General features: G+C 40.4%; 1 protein-coding gene across 1 annotated transcript in view; it reads right to left on the bottom strand.

Annotated features, from left to right (window-relative positions):
• RPP30 (ribonuclease P/MRP subunit p30) overlaps positions 1 to 10,960 on the bottom strand; it is a 260,717-nt gene that overhangs the window by 158,142 nt on the left and 91,615 nt on the right. The window lies entirely within an intron of this gene.

Genomic DNA, 10,960 nt, shown 5'->3' with positions numbered 1-10,960 from the left:
TCGGACCTTTTCCCTGCCCTCGCCTTGCGTCTCTCGAACTTTCACGGAGAAATAGTAAAGTGCCGGATCAAGTCAGGCCCGCAGCCCGAGGGCGGTTAGACGCGTGACCCCCTGCCACCGATCAGCCGGGGAACGCTAAGCGCGCGTGAAAGCTGTCCCCGTGCTCAGACCCCCTGCTCCCAGAAACGCTCCGGCATCGGGAAATTCTTCATAAAACCAAAGCGGCCTTAATGGTCTTTTTCAGTTGAGGTATCTCTAGAAAATGTTAACGCTCGCTGTAACACTAATGGCAACAATACGTGGAGGCATTTCCCCTGCAGTGTCCTCGCACTACCCGACACCGCGCCGGGTCTTTGCCCTTCCACTCCGCAGCGGGACACTCCCGCAGCGGTGTCGCTCCGTTCGGGTCCCCTCCCCTCGGTTCCTGCCCCTGGCACGCACCTGCCAGGCCGGGCCGGGCACAGGAAGGTGTTCTCATTAACGTTCATGAACGCGCTACAGAGCGGCAGCACTGACATGAAGAACTGACACCGAGGCTAATCGTGCTTGCAAGTCGAAACTTGAGGAAGCACTGTCCTGAAAGGTGGCGAAATCACTGTTAGACGAACATCGCTCCTTTGAAAGCACAGCTTGTGAAGCACGTTACTAGGGGAGAATATAATTTCTTCCTCATGTACTCGTTTTACTTAGCAAAAGGGAGTATTTTAGTCAGCAGACGCGTTCTGTCAGTTTAGAAGAAGTTGACAATTTCAGAATGAGCACGAGCGACCCAGCTTGGACTACGCGCACATTTAAAACAAACATCTGCCAATGCTCTCCTGGCTGTTTCAACATGACTGCGGCCGCTAAGACTTGTTTTAGAAATAAACTGGATTCTAAGATGGAGATTCCAAAACATGTTTTATCAAATCTCACTACTGGGAAAAAATAAACAAAAAACAAAAAACCACCACATTTCCTAAACAAGTTTATCAGCAAGGCTCATGTTTACACAATAATGGATGCACAATGTTCTATCCAGGCACATTAAAAACACAGAGTTGTATCTCTATTCTGTCACGCAGCCCATCCAACAGAACCAGAGACGTGCCCCATCGGCACGGATTCCCACACACCATTCTGAAACCTTTCTGAAGAGCACCAGTCACATCCCAAGCACAGGACAACACATTCTTGTTCCATCTCCCTAAATTATAGGAGGTCGGCCCTGCTGGAACAAAGCTGTATTTATGAGGTGCTGAATGCTTTCAACTCTGAAAACAAGGCTGAGGCACTTAGCACCTTTTAAGACCACAACATAAAGCAGAAACAAGGAGCACTGCAAAAGAAGCTCTTACTTCATTATCTGAGGAAAGTAGAGTAACAAAACTCTCTACATACCTGTTCCTACTTTACATCAGGAGGAACGAAACTGCATTAGTAAATGCTTATGAATTTATTGTTATTTCAAAAGTAGTTAACTCCCAGCATCTTACCAGGTGTAGTAAAAGCACAGGGCCGTGGCACTGAAGTGAGCACTTGGATTTACTTAGTGCAGTTAGAAGGTAACGGCGCAGTGTTTGAATCAAACAAAGTGGTCGTTTTCAGGTTAAGAGAGAAACAGAATTAAAAGAATAAACAGAGCTAGCTCTAGTAAATGTATATCATATATTTGCAGCAGCAAATGTGCTACAGAGCACATTACAGCCCTCAACGGGGCAATGAAAATACAGCTCTTGTTTCCCTGCGTGTCTTAAACCTCTGACTTCACTACTGACTGAACTGTACTCAGTGTCCTCTAACACAGTAATTACTTTTTGGTTTTTGTTGGTTTTTTTTTTAAGTCTTTCTTTTACATACATGAGCTGTTCTAACAAAAAATAAAGGTTTCTGTCTAAGCATTATTGAAGTAGAGGTTTACTGAAAACCTTGAAGAACTGCTGAATCATCCCAATGCAAAACAAAGTAATTCTTTACGTTAGATATGAATGAAGTGCATATTTAAATGTCAGAGTAAGAACTAAACTAAAAAGAATTAAAGTAAGAACTTGTGACCTCCACGCATTTCATTAGTTTTACTCATTAATGAAGCTCTGATGTTTTTGGAAAGTATCAGTGTTCGATGCCAGTGCTCAAGTAAAATCCAGAGAGAAAAAAAACCATTGGTCAATATAGCCAAGCTCCAGTAACATCTGAAATGAGGGAATAATTCAAATTCTGCAGGTCAATCCACATGAGCACAACCCTGCATCTGTGCTGAGCCTCACTGGAGCCTGTTACTAAGCAAGTGTCCAAGCACCCTACAGTGACCCTAAGAGTTACCTAACAATTTCTGGGACACATCTGGCCTAGAAAATAAGGAAAAAAAATCCCTAGTTTTGAATCGTAGAGAAAACAATATTTAGAGGGAAGCCTCAACGTCCACTCTAACTGAATACTGTGTCTTTACACATTTGATGGGAATTTTATGACTTTCAGAACTTGAAAGCATCAAAGAATTCCTCAGCTTAGAAGAGATCTAGGGCAAGACAAGCAGGGCCAGCTATAGATAGTTGTCCAGGACTGTGTCCAGTTAGGTTTTGAGTTTCCCAGCAGGCAAGAGACTCCATGATGTCTTGGGGTGATCTATTCCAGTGACTAACCACCCCCTCAGTTAAGTGTTTTCTTGTGCTCACATGGAATTTCAGGTGTCCTATTCAATGAGTACAATGAAGAACAGTTTGACTTGCTCATCTTCATTCCCTCCAACATTTATACCCATTGTTAAGAACTCCCAGAGCCTCCTCTTCTACAAGGAGATTAGGCCCAGTGCTCTCAGCTTCTCCTCATACAAAAGTTGCTCCACACCCTTTCTCACCTTGTGTCTCTCTGCTGGACTCACTTTGTATCTCCTTTGTACTGAAGAGCCCAGGTCTGGACACAGCACTCCAATGCATTCTCACAAATGCTGAACACAGAAGAAGGATCACCTCTCTTGATGTGCTGGCAGCTCATGTGAAATCACCATATATTTACTCAGGTATGAAAAATAGATCTGATGTACTGGCATTACGTTGGCTTCCAAAGCAGTTCTTTCTTCTAGTATATAGTCTTGCATTGTGCCACAATGGTATTTTTTTCACATATAACTGATTTTTGGTGACAAGATGGAGAGAGGAGTTTGCCTTTGAGCCACTGGAGACTGCAACAACAGGAAGGACAATGGATGTGCATCCATTTACCTGGGCACTCACCTTCAAAACAGTGACATGAGATGGGGTTATAAACTGCTAGCAACTAAAATATTGGTGGTATCCTTCACCTCTCCTGGTTTGGTCTTATGGTGGACTACAGTTTCAATGGACTCTGGTCTTCTATTCATCATCTTTAGTTTCCCACAGGAGACTCAAAAATGTTTTGTGGCTTGTGGTACACTCTGTAGAGTGAAATGGAAGAGGCATTATTTCACAGTTGTTTGTGATTGTGGGGAACCACAGAATGACCAAAGTTGTCCTTTATAGTCCTATGTTTCATTTAAACTCACAGCAATTCTGCGTAAAGTTGGGGCAAGAAAAGGTCATGCATTTTGATAATGGTTCAAGACATAATTTGAAATGATCCACATCAGCTGTCAATCAGTTGCTCTCTGTGCACCACAAAGAATTACTCTTCTGGTTTCTGCTGGCCAGTTATTTCGCTTCCACTGCTTGTTAGTTTTCCTCCAAACTCATGACACTAACTGTACGCATTGCCACTGCTACTATTGTATACTCTCAAACACTTTACCTGTACTGCTGTCTAATTATATGCTTCTGCCCATTCAGTTTCCTTTCTACAAGAGTATTAAGTCCTTATTCTGTGGCTTTTCCAGGGAAAAGCTACTCAGGAATTAATGATATCTCAAGTCTACTACTACTACTACTGCTGCTGCTACAGCACAAGAGGGGAAAAAGACAGAGAAATATCAGTTTGTGAAAATCAGTGACATTATCAGAAAAACTGAAGCAATGTAACATGCATAGGTCAGCCTGAACATTGCTGCTGTCTGCACCAGCAAGACTGTGTCTCCTTTGTAAATGTTCAAGATACACTGGTCATGCTGGTCATTCTCCATACACATATCCTTTGAGGGACAAGGTAGTTCTCTTTCAGTATAATCATTTGTAGTAAGTGTTCTGATCACTTCTTTCCCTCAACACTTCCCAGTAGCTATTTGCTATATCTCAATTTTTCATCCTTGTTTCAGTCAGCATTATGTTTCTTTTGCTCTATACTGCATTATATTTATGCTATCTAGATGTATATTATACTGTTTTCAGTATTTTTCCCTAAACACATCGAAGCCACTCACATCACCATATCACGCAGCTCAACTGAACAATCATGCGAAATGTTCAAATACCTTTAGAAGAGTCTCATCTTTCAGTCTCTGGGAGATGGCAAACTGTAAAATCCCTCCAATGGCTCCCACTGAAATTGTTACTAACAGATTTTGTTTCTTACAGTTGGAAGCTGGCAGGAATGCAAATCAAATTGTATCACACATGTCAAACAGCTTCACAATTATGCAATCAACTTGCACTGCAAATTAAAAACAAGACTTGCTACTAGATCTTAAGTCAAAACAAATTTAAAACTCCAATAAGCTCAGCAAAAGCAATCCTCAAGAAAGCTCCTCATGCCAGTTATAATGGCAGAACCAGCAAACAAAGAAACTCAAAAGCAACAGAGAAGGAGCAACCAAATTTCCTCATCTTTTACAAAACAAATTAATGATATTCAAAAATGTTGTAGGGATGTTTTTTTGTTTTCAAGTAAGTTAAGCATCCTATTTCAATTGATTTTCAACAGGTGTTCTATTTCCAGACCCTTAAGAATAAAACCTTGAACTCAATAACATGCTGTTGGATGGACTGCATTTCATTTGCACTGCATGGGGAGACTCGTTCATTCATGGGAACCATCATTTTGTTACCAATTAAAACAGCAGACTTCACTGAAGGAAACCTAATATAGATATCAGTGAATTTCATTTTTACTTCCTAAAATAAATAATGCTTGTCATTTTTCCAAGTAAATTAACTAAAAATTGAGGCTAGGGTAAGATACTCCAGCTTTAGCTTCATGTTCTCATACTATGTTGGTTTTTTTAACAGCACTTTAGAACATCTAGAGTCGAGCTCTGTGCAGCAGTATTTTCTGTGTCTATCCAGTCATACAACTATTGTCACAGCTGAATTTGGCCTACTGAGTTAGATAAAAGGCATTAATTCTATACTTCCCTACATTTAATCAAAACCAGAAAATCTTCATGTATTTTGGATGTTTATAAAAGTGAATGTTAAACGAGAGTCACTCCAGAAAACATTTTTCTGAAAGCATTCTCTCAAATACTAATAACATTTATCAATATACTGATGGCAAAACATGAAGCAAAACTGATACTTTTAACTGATTCGTCATTTCAATAATGTACCAGTTTTAGGGTGAGACAAGCTGAGGATTCCAGCCAGAAGCTATTCTCAAGTGAACAACAATCACTCCTCAGCCCATAACTTGGCACCATATGTCAGTTCTGAAGTCGTATTAGCTTAGGAAGTTGACAGTGCTGGTTTCAAAACTTTATTCCCATGACTGCAATAAATCATAAAAGTTTGCATAAGCAGTGCCATTGCTAGACAGTACCACCTTCAGAGTTTTCTAAAGAAATCATTTATAAAACAATCATCAAGTATGCAAAATATTGTTTTTCTTTTTTGATGATTACAAAATCATGGCCTTCAGATTCTGTTTGCATTCAAATAGCATATTCTGTGTTGATGTACATTTGATCAGACTGAGCATCAAATAAACTGAAAACTGGAAATTGTGTTTGTGTCCCTACATCTTGAGCTTTCTCACTAAAGTAGCTGGAAGTCTGGGCTCAACATGGTGCTAGTGAGATCACGTGGCTTTTAGCAGTGCAAGGTAGTACAGTTTGGACTCTTAGGCTCTGGACAGAACAGGCCTGAGTCCCCCCCAGAATACAAACAGTATACATAATACTGTCTTCAGGAGTTCATTCTCAACCCAGTAACTTGCCCAATCTCATCAACAACACAGGATCATGAACTACTTCCATAGGAAGAAAATTATGCTAAGAAATGTAGGTAATACTCCAGGAGATTACATGACTTTTTGAGTAAAAAAATATAATCTGTGCTTAAGCACACTAGCACAGGCAAAGACCTTCTAGAAATGCAGTTGTTTAAATAAAATAATGTCTGGTTTGGTCTGCAAGGACCTAACAGCAACTCAACTGAAAGAGTCTGACAAGTGCTCAAACTGAATAATTCTATTCAAATTGTTGATTTACGTTTAAAAAGACACCTTCATCTCCTCTTCAAAAAGCTATTATTTAGCATTAGTGTCCAAAAAGCTTCATCCATTCTCCTGAAGAAGTACTATACTTAAACAGCAAGTCAACTACATTTGTACTTCATATTTAGGCCCTGATTCTACAAATATTACCAATCATGATGCACTATGCACGCCTGTGGTCTGCACAAGTCCACAGTCCAACTCATTCATATCAGTGACTATTCACATCCATCAACCTTAGCACCAAAGTCCATGCAGCAGTGTACACATACATATAAAATACATATACAGCGCTCATCTTTTCATATTTTTCAAAGGTGTATAAAATGAACAGAGAGCATGCACAATTCTTTACTCATGTTTTATACCTCAGTGCTATTTCTAATCTGTACTGCTCCAAGTCCTGCAGTCACTGTCAAACACTGGATTCTAAGAGCTGAGATTGATCTCAGATATAACAATTGTTCTTCAGGTTGCTAGCAGCTTTTGTATTATTTAACCATATCCATTCATTAAAAAAAAAAAAGACAATCTTATTTTCAAGATTTTCCATGTTTAGTAATGATTTGAGCTGCCTATTAAATGCATTTCATAGAAGTTTTCTAATGAGGACAATAAACTATGCTAAAGATACCATACAATATCTGACTATTCTACATTACCACAACCTGTTAACACTTTGCTCAGTCTTTTAGATGCGATTGTTCAGTGCTGTGGTAAATTAAGCTCCTAGAGGCCAAAAGCTAGGAGTTTTCATCTATTTCATCTATCAAATTATGTGGCAAATCTCATTCCATTGCCTAGTCTAAAATCCTTCGTAGGTTTTTAAGAATGAAAGGAATAATACTCTTAAAATGATTTGCCTTTATCACAAATGCATAGCTAGGAATATGAATTTTTGACAAGGTATCAGGCTTATGAGAACTTGTTGATACATAGAACACATATCTTGCTCCTATCATCATCATGCTGTCTATTTAATAATTCACATTTAAATACAAGACCTTAGTTGCCACTACTCAGTGGGAATAAAATTAAGGAGATTTACATTTTCCCACTGAGAAATCTGGAATGCTGTCTAGTGTATTATCCCTGTGTCTTCTAAACTTGTCAGAAATGCCTGTGCCATCATAACCCTCTGTCAGTCAGGAATTAAAATATGTATGTTGGGGCTATGTCTTCTACTAAGCAGCAACTTACCAAAGTCACAAGAGAAACCACTGTTATAAAAGACAAAAAAAATAAAAAAAGTGGTACCTTCAAACACAGACTGCCAATTTACACTTGTATCCAGCATATTTTAAATCTCTTCTACAATTTTCTTCATTTTGCTGTTCATCCACATCATTTTCTCCTGTTTATTGCTTTCATCCTACAAAGTGCTTGAATAACCAGTAAGATTAAGGGATTGGAGCATCTGTTACATGAGGAGGGGCTGAGAAAACTGAAATTCTTCATCTTTGCTTAGTGGGGAACTTACCAATGTGTATAAATACCTGAGTGGAGAAATAAATAAGAAGAAGTAAGAGACTTCTTCACATTGTTGAACGACAGGACAAGAGGCTGTGGACACAAACTGAAACAGATATCACATTTAAACATATGACAGGTTGGTTTTTTTTTGTTGTTGTTGTGAAGGTGAACAAACACTGGAACTGTTTGCCCAGTGAGGCTGTGGAGTCTCCATCCTTGAAGGTTTCAAACCCAACTGACAAGGCCCTAAGCAACTAGTTGTAGCTGTGCTTTGGACAGAGTTGCTGGGCTACACAGACTCCTGAACTGCCTCCAAACCTCTCTTCAAAACCTGTCTCTGATTCCGTGAGGTATACTGGACTTGAGATTTCAGAATAACTTACGCATTAAGATGTGTTTCTGTGTACCCTCAAACACCCTGAAGCTAATTCTACCTCCCTGCACTTCTGAAAACCTTACTCACATTTTTGGGAGAATTTTCAAATATTCTGAGGATGAAATTCTGAATATAAAATTCCCCTGCTCTCCCACAAATAAAAGCTGCAGGCATTCTTGGCTTCCACAATTAATTATCAGAAAATCTATGTCTACATCTACATCTAGACACTTATGTCTTACATGGGGCTGTTAGGATATCATTCTACTAGGCAATTTATTCTGAAAATGCACAATAATAAACTGACATTTGCGGATTGCACCAGAGAATTTTAGCACCTATTCCTTAATGACAATAATGAAGGGCAAAGCCAGGGTGTTAGTATTCAACAGATAAAATGTAGCTGTCTATGTCCCATTCATCCTGACAAACACTTGAAACAAATTGCAGATAAAAATTATGTTAAAACACAATTTAGGCTAGAAGTATCAAACAATTAATTTATAGTAAAACACACTATAATAGATGTTTGGTGATTGATTTATGAGATCATCACAACACAATAGTTTATTCTAATCTCCAAATTAAAAAAAGAAAAAAAGAAAAGAAAGTCGTGCTTGTCCAACCTCATCTCCTTCTATGACTGGGTGACCAGACAGGTAGATGAGGGAAAGGCTGTTGATGTAGTCTACCTGGACTTCAGCAAGGCCTTCGACACGGTCTCCCACAGTATTCTCCTGAGGAAACTGGCAGCCCGTGGTGTGGACAGGTTCACTCTTCTCTGGGTGGAGAACTGGCTGGAGGGCCGTGCCCAGAGGGTAGTGGTTAATGGAGTTAAGTCCAGCTGGCGTCCTGTTACGAGTGGTGTCCCCCAAGGGTTGGTATTGGGGCCCATCTTGTTTAATATCTTTATTGATGACCTGGACGAGGGGATTGAGTGTACCCTCAGTAAGTTTGCAGATGACACCAAGTTGGGAGGATGTGTCAAACTGCCTGAGGGTAGGGAGGCCCTTCAGAGGGATTTGGATAGGCTGAACAGCTGGGCTGAGCTCAATGAGATGAAGTTTAATAAGGCCAAGTGCCGGGTCCTGCACTTTGGCCACAGTAACCACATGCAATACTATAGGCTTGGGGCAGAATGGCTTGAAGAATGTAGAGAGGAAAAGGACCTGGGGGTGTTGGTTGATGCTCGGCTCAACATGAGCCAGCAGTGTGCTCAGGTGGCCAAGAAGGCCAACAGCATCCTGGCCTGTATTAGAAATAGTGTAGCCAGCAGGAGCAGGGAGGTGATCATCCCTCTGTACTCAGCTCTGGTACGGCTGCACCTCGAGTACTGTATTCAGTTTTGGGCCCCTCACTACAAGAAAGACATTGAGGCCCTGGAGCGTGTTCAGAGAAGGGCAACAAAACTGGTGAGGGGTCTGGAGCACAAGTCTTATGAGGAGCGGCTGAGGGAGCTGGGATTGTTTAGTCTGGAGAAGAGGAGGCTCAGAGGAGACCTTATTGCACTCTACCACTTCCTGAAGGGGGGTTGTGGTGAGGAGGGGGTGGGCCTCTTCTCCCTGATAAATAATGACAGGATGAGAGGGAATGGCCACAAGTTGCGCCGGGGAAGATTTGGATTAGATTTGAGGAAAAAATTTTTCTCTGAAAGAGTGGTCAGGCACTGGAATGGCCTGCCTAGGGAGGTGGCTGAGGCACCATCCCTAGCGCTGTTCAAGAAGCAGCGTTTAGATGAGGTGCTAAGGGATTTGATTTAGTAGTTTAGTGGGTAGGCATGGTGATAGGAGGATGGTTGGACTAGATGATCTTGTAGGTCCTTTCCAACCTAATGTATCTATGAATCTAGGAATGAAAACCTGTACCTTTGTTAAGGGCAGGAATGCTTTATCAGCGCATCTGTAAACAAGCCTACCTGCGGTATCAGTTTAGCAATAGTCGTGTACTCATTATGGGCTACTTAATGTAATCCAGGATCAGAGACACTTAAAAAGCATTTGGGAATATTGGCTGTTCCCTGTGAAGTAATATCAGAAAATAAGCAGCTAGGAACTTGGCAACAGCCCTGTTGCCAAAGCTCATAACAGGGATACATTGAAGCATGCACTGTCTCTGTCACCTTGACCTTAGTGTCAGGTACATGACTCCTGGGATCTGTTGTGGTTAGCATCGTAAGGTAAAACAGACAAGTTCCACCAGGTTTTCCTAAAAATCACTACAGACCAGTATGATTCTATTACTCATCAGCTTTGAGTCTGCCTCTATTTTCTCCATAACTTGTCAAAAAACTTTTAAATTATTAAGCAGCTACTACATATGCTAAATAATTTAAGGACACATTTACCATTAGAGTAAGCTTCCTAGACTACAGTAAAATAGTAAAAGTACACAGTCCTGATCCTAAAGCTGATCAAAATAAAACAAATTTTAGAAAGCAAGGAACAGATCTACTTTTTGTTCTCTCTAGTTTCAGCAGCTATGGAAGCAAACACAAAGAATGTCCATCAGCACAACGTCGTCACACAGAGGTACAGAGCAAGCTGGGTACCATTTACTGTAATATCTGACACTATTTTTATTGCTATTTAACCAGCCTGGCATGATTACACTTAGTACAAATATATCCATTCAGCATACAGCAAATATGAACAAACCTTCAGCTGCAGTGGAAACATGCCCTTAGAGAGTCCACCTGTTCTTAAGAGTCTGCAGTCTAGTTGCATGAAGAAAAGTATGCATTATTGAGCCTGCTTTACAAAAAGAGTAAAATATTCTCATCACTTTCCTAAGAAA

The sequence above is a fragment of the Cyrtonyx montezumae genome, unplaced genomic scaffold (genome assembly GCF_038088225.1).
Source record: "Cyrtonyx montezumae isolate F1298 unplaced genomic scaffold, pur_monq_1.0 scaffold_4, whole genome shotgun sequence".
NCBI lineage: Eukaryota > Metazoa > Chordata > Aves > Galliformes > Odontophoridae > Cyrtonyx > Cyrtonyx montezumae.
The sequence above is the reverse complement of the archived record's forward strand: the minus strand, read 5'-3'. Positions and strand labels throughout refer to the sequence as shown.